This window comes from Hypanus sabinus, chromosome 13, assembly GCF_030144855.1.
Source record: "Hypanus sabinus isolate sHypSab1 chromosome 13, sHypSab1.hap1, whole genome shotgun sequence".
NCBI classification, from domain to species: domain Eukaryota; kingdom Metazoa; phylum Chordata; class Chondrichthyes; order Myliobatiformes; family Dasyatidae; genus Hypanus; species Hypanus sabinus.
Window position 1 is genome coordinate 100,821,977 of NC_082718.1, and position 13,180 is coordinate 100,835,156.

Here is a 13,180-nt window from a genome sequence, read left to right on the forward strand (position 1 = left end):
CTTCTTCAGTCCTGACGAAGGGTCTCGGCCTGAGACGTTGACTGCTCGTTTCAACGGATGCTGCCCGACCTGCTGAGTTCCTCCAGCTTGTTTGTACATGTTGAGTTAACCACAGCATCTGCAGTGTACTTTGTGTAAACTATTAGTCAGACCCTCCATAAGTCACACCTCATTTAAGTCTTGCACTCTAATGAATTAAACTTCGTGTTTCACAGAGCACTTTCATTATAATCAGTCATTGCATGGGAATTATTTACAAAACAAAGAACATGAAAAGTTGAGAAGAGATGGAGTGGGAGTATACCAATAACAGCCCCCCCCCCCCCCAACGCCCGTTCCATCGTTCATTCTCGACAATGGCTACTCTGCCTCAGAGCTTATCTCCTACTCTGTGGCTACTCTCCGTCGCCCACGATTCTCAGACTTTGAAAATTATGTCTACTTCCTCTTTAAATGTTCCAAATAATCTAACCTCCTGACCCTGCCAGAGTGGAGTTTTCCAGAGATTCACCATCTTCGAGGAGAAGTTCCAACATATCTCAGTTTCAAATGACCACTGCTTGATCTACTAACCAAATTCCCTCATTGGCAATCCTCTCAATGGTAGAAACATCTCAACACCAATCCTGGCTAACTTGTTTAGACCTTATGTGTTTCAACAAGAACCCTCATTCTTCTGATATCCAAGGAGTGTAGTTCCAATTAATTCAACCATTTTGTTTCTCAAATAGCAAATTTGCTTTTGAAGGAGGAGAAGCAACAAAACCTCAAGATCAACTGCAAACCACAATTAGGAGGTTATTAGGCACCTGAGGCAACATCAGGAGCCCCAGGCGAGACTAGATATTGAGCAGCAGCCGCCGAGCTGAACCTGGTCAAATGAGGAAAGTCAGTCACACCGATTAGATGTTACGATGAGCCAGCACAAGCAGATAATAACAGGAGTGTGTGGTAATGAACAAGGGAGGGTGAGAATGCTGGCTTGAAGCAGTTTCCTGTACTGTTGGTTTCTTTCCGCGTCGTACCAGATCGAGTGTGAGAGCGCGGTGAATTGATTGAGCCTCCTACATGGGGAGGGATCTCTCTTTTTGGCGCGGGCTTTTAAGTGTGAATGTTTTCACCTCAGCAGGCCTGGTTCATAGCTTTCACACTGTAAGTTGCCCAGGGCATACTGTTACTAATATGGCCCAGTAAGAATGTTTAATCATGCTATTCCGCTGTTGTTCTTACTCCATACATACATAACACTTTCAATGTCTCCACCTTGATTTGAACCATCCTCTAGCATCACTTTCCCTCATTGGGTTACTTTCCTAATGTGGCAATAATAGAGACACTGCCTTGTGACCTATTTGATCCAGTCATACTTACCCAGCTCTCAGTTAAGTAACCTTGCAGTTTTAAGAGCCTGCCCTTGTTTCCAAGTCCTTTCATGCTCTGGCTTCCTTATCTTGTCAAGGCATCCCTGCGCCTGGGCAACGTGTGCTCCCCACATCCTGGTTCCAGCATTTTCTGTTTTTTTTTGTGAGAGGGACAGGGGAGACAAGGCAGGGCTTAGTAAACAAGGAGAATTTTAAAACTGAGGTGTTGTTGACTAGTGTTTAGGTCAAGCAGTTCCGGGGTAAGAGAGAGCCAAAGCCTGATGTGTGTTAAGATACGAGTCTGGAAAGATGAAATGTTGATGGAGGGTGGAAGGGAGAGGACAGACTAAAAATGTCATGCCTGGAGCTGGAAATGGTTTGGAAGATCCAATAAAACAGAGGAGATGAAGCAGAGATGGAGTCAGCCAGGATGGGTTGGATCTTTTGCGGCCTTTTCATTTTGGTTCAGCAGTTCAAGTCTGCCGTCCCTCCTCTGCATATTACCGAGTGGGAGATTGGATCCAATCCCCAACAGCACAGCAAACGTGATGTTTCTAACAGAACGCAGATGGCTTTCCTTTCACTGAAGACTGCAAGCGACAGAATCCAACCCTGGTCGTATTCCCACTTCTGCGTAAGGACTGGTGACCTGTCAACTTTGGAAATAAGAGCAGCCCCTCTGAAAGAGCTCTGCTCCTGGCAACAGCTACTTTATTTCTTTCACAGATGTCTTAAGCCCTGCAAAACGCTGAACCAGACTGCGTTCAGGAGAATTTCCTTTGACAGAAAAATAACAGACAGGAAGTCTATGTTTATCAGCACTCCCAATAATATCATTAGCTACACACCATTAATACCAACATTAGGCTCAATATCAATAATTTGAATTAAATGAAATTTCTAGCCTCATGTCTATACAATTAATTTGTTTGAAAGGATGATATAGAAGTTAGTAATTTCTATTGAAAGTTCATTTTAAAATTCATTTACACAGCACAGAGGAGTAGCCAATCAAAAAGGAGGCAAAGTCAAAACAGTAGGTTAAAGTCTCAAATAAAATTGCCCAATGGTATTACAAAATTCCACTGGCCAATTCACCACTGAACTTCAGGATTTGATTACATGGATGGGTTAAACATTGCTGGGTGTACCAATATGGATAAATGATTGTGTTTCACAATTAATAGAACATCTGCAGATTTTCTCCACCCCTCCTCTCCCTCACCATTCTCTAATCCTGTTTCCCTCTCTCACCTTATCTCCTTACCTGCCTATCATCTCCCTCTGGTACTCCTCCTCCTTCCTTTCCTTTCATGGTCTTCTGTCCTCTCCTATCAGATTCCTCCTTCTCCAGCCTTTTATTTCTTTCACCAATTAACTTCCCAGCTCTTTTCTTCATCTCTCCCTCTCTCCCGGATTCACCTATCACCTGCCATCTTGTACTTCTTTCTCCCCTCCCCCCACCTTCTCCCCTTCCTTTTCAGTCCCGAAGAAGGGACTCAGCCCAAAACATTGTCCGTTTACTCTTTTTCGTAGATGCTGCCTGACTTGCTGAGTTCCTCCAGCATTGTGTGTGTGTTGCTCTGAATGATTGAGTTTACCCTTTGCAAAAGAGTAATAATTCTTTCTTCTGTCACAAGTCCAAGATCCTTCAAGTGGGAACAGCTTGCATTTACCTAAGACCTTCAGCGGGGTAACATGATTAGCTCTTGTCACCAGAGTGTTATGCAAAGCCATCTGATGCTTGGCCACAGGACAGGTGACATCAGGACAGGTGACCTTAAGTTCCATCAAGGTGACAGATCTTGAGAAGCTGTTTAGAGAGGTGGATGCTTGCATAAAAAGTTCTTCAAAGAGATGGTAGGGCAGAGTCACCAATGTGGAAACATTAACAAACATGATATTTCATTAATGGGAGCATTGCATTATAAGTAAAGAAATAGGTAACTCAATCTTATCCAGCCGGTGGTACACCATAAGATTGCAAAAGACTGAAACCTGAGGTCTAAAAAAGAGAGGGAACATACCCAGGTTTCAGAGTGCTTGATAGAATGACTTGGGGATGTTTGTGGATGATTGATGGAGGAGTGCAGATTGCTGCTGAGGAAGATGGATTTGGCTTGTAGATGGAGCCAAGTGTTACTAGGTAAACTGGATCCAGTGCTTGCAGTGAGATGAGGTGAGGGATAACTACAGTGAAAGCTGGGAACAGTCAACAGGTCAGGCGGCATTTTTCTCAGGGATCCTTTGTTGCGTCTGGGAAAGCTAAAAAAAACAGATTAGTTTTAAGTTGCAGACTGATTGGAGTAGGGATGGTTACTGACAAAATACTCTGCCTCCTTTTCAATAGGATTTAGAGAAGGAAAGAGAAACGTGTGGAGTATGTCCACGATACCTCGAGGAGCAGTACCGAGGAGAAATCCAGTATTTTGGTCAGAGGAAGAGATGGTGCTGACCATCCAGGACATCTGGTCTAACCCATGGCTGCTGAAAGCACAATGGAAGCAAGTAGTCAGTACCCAATGATACAGGGTGGAAAGGGAAGGAAAAAGAAGTCCTGAAAGGTAAATATTGAGTCTCTGATAACCAACTGTGTCTGACACAAATGAATAGCGTGTCTGTATTCTGGCAGGTGGGTCAGAAGGAAATCTCTCTATTTTCTCATTGAGTACAAAACCTTAGACCAAAATCTAGCAGGTCTGGTCTTTGTATGAAACATCAGACCAAGGCTCCATTTGTTCTCTCAAGTGAAGGAGACTGAGCCCATGGTGCAGGGAAGTTCCCAGCATTGACCTAGCTAAGATTTAGCTGATAACCAGCAATCTAAAAACTACCATTTTGCTGATTGTAGGTCAATGCTGTGCACTAATTCTTCCACCTCACTAATTTGCTTCAGGAGAAGGAAACTAGAGGTCCATGAGCCAGTCCTCATTGGAGAGTCAGAGGTGGAGAAGGTCAGCAACTTTAAATTCCTTGGTGTTATCATTTTGGAGGATCTGTCTGGGACCCAGCAAATGAGTGCGATTATGAAGAAAGCATGGCAGTGACTCGACACCCTTAAGAGTTTGCAAAGATTCAGCATTATGTAGAAAACCCTGATTAACTTCTGTACATGTATGGTAGACTGTATTGACCGGCTGCATCGCAGTCCAGTTTGGAAATGCCCTTGAACAGAAAATCCGACAGAAAGCAGTGGATACAACCCAGTCCATGATGGGTAAAGCCGTCTCCACTGTTGAGCACCTCCACACAGAGCGTTGTCACGGGAAAGCAAGAACCATCATCAGGGACCCCCTACAACCAGGTGGGGGTCCCCATGCAGTCACTTTCAAGAACTCTTCATCTCATCTTCTTAATATTCATTGTTTGTCTGTCTGTCTGTTTGTTTATTTATTATTATTATTATTTCTTTCTTTTTGTACTTGCAAAGTTTATCGTCTTTTGCACACAGGTTGAGCACCCAAGTTGGAGCGGTCTTTCATCGATTCTGTTATGGTTATTATTCTATGATAGACTTATTGAGTATGCCCACAAGGAAATGAATGTCAGAGTTGTATATGGTGACGTGTATGTACTTTGATAATAAATTTACTTTAAACTCTGGTTTATTGGAATATCCTGAGCTTGGGAAATCATTCAGGTTTTTGTTTCCCTGCAGCAGTTGCAGGTGCTTTTATTGTGAGCGGCTTGACCGTGGTGTGAAATGGAAGAAATCTCAACTGAAGAAGGACCCTTATGCCCGTGAAAATGACTGTGGCCTCAATCTCTGAAGATAAAGCAAGAACGCTTGTAATCTTGGAGTTGGATAAAAGGCGGGCATTCTGTTGTGGGCCGAAAGGATAACTGTGCAGAGTTGTTCTGCGTCCTTTGTTTTAAGAGCAATCTTTAAAGTGCTTGTCATTGACAAGCCACATCAAAGCAGGCTCAGGCTTCTCTGAATGCCCAGAATGCCCAGAATGCAGGACCTGAGAGCAATGCCTTCTTGAAACAATGAGCCCAAAATACAGCAATATCCATTCTCTGTACTCTCCGCCTGCCCCACCAATGGCAGTGCATTTTCCTATGCTTTGGACCCCTCCCACACTACCCTCCTTCCACCGTGTGAAGTGTGCTCTGAGTGGCAACCAAGCCCCAGATGGGGGGACCCCAAAGCTCCAGGCCCATCATAATGGCTTTTAACAGCTCACTGTCAATGGGATTTTCACTGCTTTAACATATTTTTGATTTTATGAGAAATTTATAAAACAGTTTGAAAGACTTAAACTTAAGAGTGTTCAAAAGCATTTGGGACTCAGGATTTCCAGCTACTGAAGAATCTCTTGAATTCATAAAAGGTTTAAAGCAAATTTTAAGGCAATTTTTAACTACTGTGAGTTGATTAGAAATACGATATTTATTTATTGGCTGATTGATTGATTAATTGGGATAGAGAGCAGAATAGGTCCTTGCTGCTCTGCAAGCAATGCCGCTAGTACTCCCCTGACTGAACCCTAGCCCCCACCAATTGAACCCAGATCTGTACTGTAAAGCATTATGCTAACTACTGCATTACCACGCAAAAGTATAAAAGTAAAGAAAACTAATTAAACTCATCTTACGTCAAATGAATGGGGTTATTGTTTGTAATTAGTGACACAAAACAAAAGACTGGGCAAGTAGTGTATCTAAATTCGGAACAACCCACGGACTCAGTGGTGAGTTCAACGAGAGATCACCCATAGCTGACCACTTCGCGGTGTTAGGCTGCAGAAGTCAAAGATGCTTCGAACAGCCAAGGGTGAAAGCGAAGGGGTTCATATCAGAGTCTGCTCTGCACAAAATGCTTCGAAGTTGCAACCTGGCCATTCTGTAAAGTCTGTTACGAGACTGGGTTGAAACTTTGTGCAGAGCTGAGCAGCTTCATTATCCTCCTGCTGAAGTGTTGAGGGGAATTCAGTGGTCAGGCCCCAGATTTCTGCGATCTGATTTTTTAAAAAATCATGTTGTTACATGCTTTAATTTCCTCATTCATGCCAATTGGCATGGAAATGTTTTCTGTCAACTATGAAGAGAATGTAGTGAGACAGAGAACTATACCTTTGTACAGCTGGGACCAGGAAGAATAAGACAACAGCTGCCAGTTACCAGTACTTGTACACTCTGCAGTGTTCAAACATGCAGATCTTAATCTGCAGCTGAAGGCCCTTGTGTGACATGAAGGCAGAAAAACAATACTTTTTTAATATATTAGTCATGAGTCTGTTGCCACATCAGCTCTGAACCCAGTCTTGTTTACAAGTTCTCTCTTATTCAATTTCATAATTTTTTGAACCAGATCTGGAGTAAACTAAAAGAGAACAAATGAGCCTCTGGAGATCTTCAACTGAATCTCAAAGTAAATGTCAGCACATTCGTGAAATTGTATTTTGCAATTTGTGGTCAGATTATCATCCAAGTGTTACCCAATGCCATTATTGGGGATGGGTATATTTGTGTGATCTGCAATCCATTGTTTAAGCTCAGGGAAGTACTTTTTGGTCACATAGTAGTGAATTGACAAGCCTAAAACTGGCGGTCACTTGCTTCCTATATCCAAATAAAATTTTCAACGACAAACTCTTTAATTTGCTACCACTCCATATGTCCCTCAAAATCCATCCTGCTTCAATTTTCCAGTCAGGAATGTCCTCCATCTACTATGACCCTGCCTCTGTCTCCCACCTTCCCGCCCCCCCCCCCCCCATGTGGCTGGATCAGCCCATTATCCCACTTCCCCACTCCCAAGCTCATTAGTTCACTAATCATCTTTGGCCACTGTCTCACCACTCTCCTTCTCTACTTGGTACTGGTTATCTTATCTCCCCTCTCCACTCTAAGTCCTGACACAGAGTACCAACCTGCAATATTGACAATTCCTTCTACCCACTACCACCACAGATGCTGCTCAACCTACCGAATTCCTCCAAGTAGATTGTTGCAGTCTAATTTATCTCAAAAAAGAATTACTTGCTGAGAAAAAATTGCTGCAGTTCAGGAAATCAGTTACCCGGATAAAGAACTGGGCAGGAGCAGGAGCTTCATAGCATTTGCCAGACCTGTAACAGAGCATAGCAAGGTTCAAAATTTTAAAACTTCCAAGGTACGAGAGCAGGCATACTTCTTCAATGAGCAAAGTTCCTTCCTACTCATTCAAAGAATCATTAGTTTACTCAGTTCTGTTTTTATTTCATTTTTATTCTCTGCATTTATTATTAATGAATTCAGTGAAAATAACAAAAGACATTGTTAAAAATTCTCTTTTTTGGTGCCAACTTTGAGTTTGCAGCTTTATGTCCTGCCCATACTCTACAGTTCTCAGGAGGAAATGCTCCCTTGCTGATGGCTTTTTCCTCGGATTTTCTCCCTTATTTGGAGCTCACAGGGATTTATCTAATCAACTCTAGAACCATGGAACTTGTTGAGGGAATGTCTTTTATAATATAGAATACTATAACAGGGTTTGTCTAACGCATTCAAATAAATTAAATTTGGGAAAAATAATAGGTTCTCAAATGTGGATTCTGACATAGAAGACTTGAGGCCTACAGGTTGCCATGGTAATGAGATGCTACATGTTTGAGAATGGACGCTCACTCAACCTCTTACGTATACCTTTGGACTTTATAAGAGAGCACTGTTGAATTGGTCAGCAGTAGTGTATTGTTTCTGATACAACACAAATTGTAAGTGACTTCTTCAAATGCAGACACAACATCAGCCAACACTAAATTTGTTCTTCATGGTCAGATTTCATTTTATGGCTTGCAATAATAGCTTTAATATGAAGAGTCCACTGCACTAGACAACAAAATGTTTACTGCTGAAAAAGAAAATGAAAAATAATTGTTTGCAATTTTTGGGACTGAAATGTGATCATTTGCTCTTCTAAGGACAGAAAATGCAACAATTACTGTTTCAGAATTGTTAGCAAAGCCTTGACCTTGGTAGTTGGCACAAAACATGTGAAGTCAGTTTAAGTCAAGTGAATGGATTTTAAAAGTCCGATTAGATCTGTAAAGCAAAAAAAAAACTGCTAAGCTAAACATCTGAAATAAAAACAGAAGCTATGGTGTGAGAAGCAGAGCTATCATTTCAAGTCCATGACTTTTCATCAGAACTGTCTGATACCCTGAGCATTCATGTCTATTCTATATTTATTCCACTTGAAAAAGGTTTCTATAAAATGAAGGACTTTTTATTTCCAGAACATTGTGTCAGAATTCCCAAGGCCAAAGGCACTCATAGTTATTTATGAACAACTCACACTAATCACACTGCAGCTTGAAATGATGGCACGCACAGACACACTCAGACGCTCACACACACACACACAACACACAGAAACACACACAGACAAATGCATAAACACACACACACACACACACACACACACACACACACACACACACACACACAGAGTTAAGCACAAGATACAGAAGGTGCTGTCAAAAATCAATTCAGCCTGATGATCTTGCTACCTCACTCAGCATCAGAATGTATTAAGCAGCGTGAAATTCCTGTGTCTGTGTGGTTGTAAACACTGCATTCTGAAAGCAGTCAGTTCTGTTTGCATATTCTTGTTCTTTATAAAGTAGTCGGCAGTGTTGACAACGAGCTTGTCAGAGGAATATTTCAAGTTCAAAGTTAAAAGGTACACTTATCAAAATATACAATTCTGAGATTCTTCTTTGCCAGATCGCCACAAAATCAAAAAAAAGAACAGGAACACGATCATCAACCCTCAAGACCACATTCGTCACACGAAATGCAGCAAGAACATTGGCCCCCAAATACCTCTCTCCCCACACCAAAATCGCAACAGGAATAAAGACCCCCAAACCCTCACCTCGACATGAAATGTGAAAGGAATATTGGCTTCCAAATCACCCTCTCCACGCACAAAGAATCTAACAAAAAGCACTCAACAAAAGCATCAACCCCCAGACGCTCTGCTCCCCTACAAAACCCCTCAGGAACATTGACTCCAAATCCCCCTTCCCTGCTCAAAAACACAAGAAAGAACAGGTGAAAACTGTAAAAATCTATAAAACAAAGTTCATTGTTCATAGTACAAATCCTTATCTATATCTCAAACACAGAAAACCTCTAGCTAGCTGACGAACTCTTTATGTGAGCAAGCCTTGTTCTTTCTCATCTTGAGAAAGGTTACCAAAGGACTCAACAGGCAAATCTCTCCAAAGTTGTCCTGGAAGTCAACAAAATCCCAACCTTTGTGTCTACTGAGTGTCTACAGAACATTTACTGAACTGGAGATATGCTGCTTGGGACTAGCTGGAATTTAGTGTTTAGAGGTGTCAAGATTTTGGAGTTACAACTAATCAGAAAATCAATTGGAAGACTCATGTAAACCCTACGGTTACAAAAGTAGGTCGGGGGAGGGTAACTAGGCACTCCCTGGTACCCCCAAGTTTTTGCAGGGCATTGAGACACAAGATGCTGCAATGTGGAGGAACTGTCCTAATGAGTTCTGATTTTGGGTTTCAACCCAATTCTTCGACATTTCCTTTCCTCCCACAGATGCTGCTCGACCTGCTGAGTCTCCACAGCAGACTGTTCGTTGCACAAATTAGGAATGTGATGGAACTTCCTCCACTCACTTGAATGAGCATAGTTCAATACCATCCACGATAAAGCAGCCAATTGGTTACTTTCAATGTTGCTCTAGCCATCAGCACTCTGTGGCATCAGTGAACTCCACCTACAAAACTGACAGTAACTCATTCAGGCCTCTCCACAACACTTTCCAGCCTGTGACCTCCACCACCGTGGATGAGAAGGGTTCCAAGTTGCTGAGAGCAACATTGCAAGTTGAATGCCATCATCCCTGGATCTAAATCCTGAATGTCCTTACCCAGAAACGAGGAGTACCGGCAGGACTGTAGTAATTCAAGGAAGTGACCGACCATCATCTTCTCAGTGGTGCAATAAATGGGCAATAAATGGCCAGTGATTCTTGGATTTCAAAAAGAATTATCGGCAAAATGCAGAATACCTGTAATGTTGCATGAACAATTCCCATTAATTTGCATGGACAGTGTTGTGTTTTCAATACTTCAATAATATCTGAGTAATCTTGTGTGTAAATAGTTTGATTAAGCATTCTTGTTTGTTTATATAATTAGTTGTAGGTTATATGTAAAAATTGTATGTGTCATCACGCTACCTCACAAAGACGAAGTTACCCCTGCATTACCAGACTCTTGTGTATTCCTTGAATTAGTTCAATTTTTAGAAGTGACAAAGCATAACAGACAAGTTGGAATTACTCATCTACCATGACATTCTACATTCAAAGTTTCAAAACTTAATTAAATAAAGACCAACACCCGGTGCACAGAAAAAGGTAAAAAAAAGCATGAAGCATGCAAACAATAGAAGAGAGCAACATCATTCGGAAGCAAAATTAGTCCTCAGATCAGAACCCCAGAGCAGCCCTGAGTAGGCCGAAAGCCTTGGTATCAGTTCGTCATATGAGCAGGGAAGAAGCACAGCAGCCAGGACAGTCTTCAAAGGCCTCAATGCCGTGGAAAGCAGAGTGAACATTGCGAGAGAGCGAGGGAAATTGACTCTCGCCTCCAATCCCAACAACCTGTCTTTCCAGTCTATCTGGGCCAGCGTTTAAATTCTATTATTATATTCGATTCTATTATTGTTTTCCCTTTGTACTATCTTGATGAACTTATGATCTGTCTGGATAACATGCGAAGTTTTTCACTCTATCTCGGTACATGTAATAAACCGATATTAAACCAATTACCATGAGCCATTTACTTTATTAATCTGGCAAGAACAAGTATTTGATGTTTTACAATGCACCAACTACAAATCTTCAACTTCATTTGGTCTGATGGGGGAGCAAGGATAAATAAAATTTATTTGTGTTTCCGTAAGTGTATGCCACGGTTTACACATCGACTTGCATTCTCACCTATTTTCAAATCCACTTCAGCCAATTCAGCTTTCTGAGGTAACATGGCAGTGAGGACGTCAAGATATAAAGAGATTTGGCTTGCCAGACGTATCACGTCAAAATGCAGAATCTATCTCTATTTTGTTAAGGTGTATGACTCACAGTTCAAATAAGAGTTATATTGCTAATTTGTGATCAAATTAAACAGATTCATTAACAATGACTAATGGACAGTAGTAATCATTTTTCAAACACATATTCAGGTGGCCAAGTAGTAATTCCATGGACTTTGCTTTCGTTAACCTGTGGTATTTCAGAGATTAATAAAACTAATCGCTAGCTTTCATTGACTGCTACATTTCTTGTAAAATGTACCTGCCAGAGCAAGAACATTAGTGGTGCACTCGTGAATTGGGCAGGACGTGCGGTGATTGTTTTTATTGAGTGTTGGAAGAGTCTGAAATGATTAAATCAAGTTTATTCAATCACATTGATAACACTAGCTAACATCGCATCATTAAGGTTTGAAAGGAAGGATGCCATACAGGCTCACAGATTAAGAGTACTTGGTTCAACATTTTTTTCTTATGAACAGTTCATATTTGTGAATACAATTGTTATTATTTTTAGCACTTCTTTCAGGGCCGGGAAGCTTTGCTTGGCAACATCAAACCACACTGCAGCATTGCTAGATATATTTTTTATGGCAAAGCAACAGGATATACTAGTTTAGAAAGCAGAGTGAATGGTTCAAATTCTGGTCAGCTGTAATTAAGTGAGAACTTCCATTAGGCTCTGGTGTGTGCAAGTCAATAAGCAACTCCCATACTGATTAAATACAGAGATGACAGGCTGAGGTGCTTATCAAAGCATAAGAATTGCTTATTAAAAAGGACATACAGCAAAAAAATTGTCAAGTATTGTAACTACAGCTGTGCTATATTTTAATGCTGTCAGTGAGGAAAACCAGAAAATGCATTTATATTGAAAGCAGAGTCAATATAGGCTTTCAAAAGGCATCAGAATAGCATTTGAGGGAAAGTATAGTGAAAAATGGGTGAAGGGACTGAATGAATCATTCTTCAGAGACTCGACATGCAATGGGGGCGGGGGGGGGGGGAGGGTGCTGAATAATCTATCTGCAAATCCTAGAATGGTTGCAGCAGGGAGGAAGGGCGTTCTGACCATCAAATCTATACTAGCTCCAAGCAGGATTAAGTGCAGGCTCCACTTTCCTGAGCCCGCCCTGTGGTCCTGCAAACTCTTACACTTCAGATACTTTTCCAGCTCACATTTGAATGCTATGCTAGAGTTCGCCTCCACAACAACCCCAGGCAGTGAACTCTAACCCACAACTACTTATTGTGCATTTCCTAGTTCTTGACACATCCACCAATCAGAACAGTACTGATCTTTCTATTGAGCTTATACCATTCATAATTTGAAATACCCCCCCCCCCCCCCCGTCCATCAAATCCCCTTGCAACAGTTAGGGCATATTCTGGAGTTAGGGTATATAGCAAACGTTAATCTCAGCAGCAACCAATCTTCAGATTTGAATGTGGATTGCAGATTGAGTTTAAAACACAGCTGAAAACAATTAAACCTCTGATGCCTGCATATGCATGAATGAGGCCTAAAGTCACTGGCAATTAACATTCATGTTGGGAGTCTGGAATGTGGGTGCAAGGAAGAAGGGTCTTGAAAACTATATGTAATTCAAAGGAAGCATTGTAGATACATTGCAACTACAGAATTGTCCTGCTGTTACCTTTGATCTTTAGCATATAAGAATGTCATGTAGCATTGGATTGAGTGTCTTGAATTATAGTGTCTGCTGTCTGTTTCTATTGAATAAACACTTTTATAT

At 41.4% G+C, this 13,180-nt stretch overlaps 1 long non-coding RNA gene across 1 annotated transcript; it reads left to right on the forward strand.

The window, feature by feature from the left end:
* The first annotated feature begins 2,603 nt into the window (after nucleotides 1–2,603).
* On the forward strand, nucleotides 2,604–6,486 carry LOC132403548 (uncharacterized). The gene is made up of 3 exons (XR_009515291.1): nucleotides 2,604–3,135; nucleotides 3,712–3,925; nucleotides 5,020–6,486. It is a non-coding gene; the product is annotated as an uncharacterized LOC132403548 (long non-coding RNA).
* Nucleotides 6,487–13,180: the final 6,694 nt, after the last annotated feature.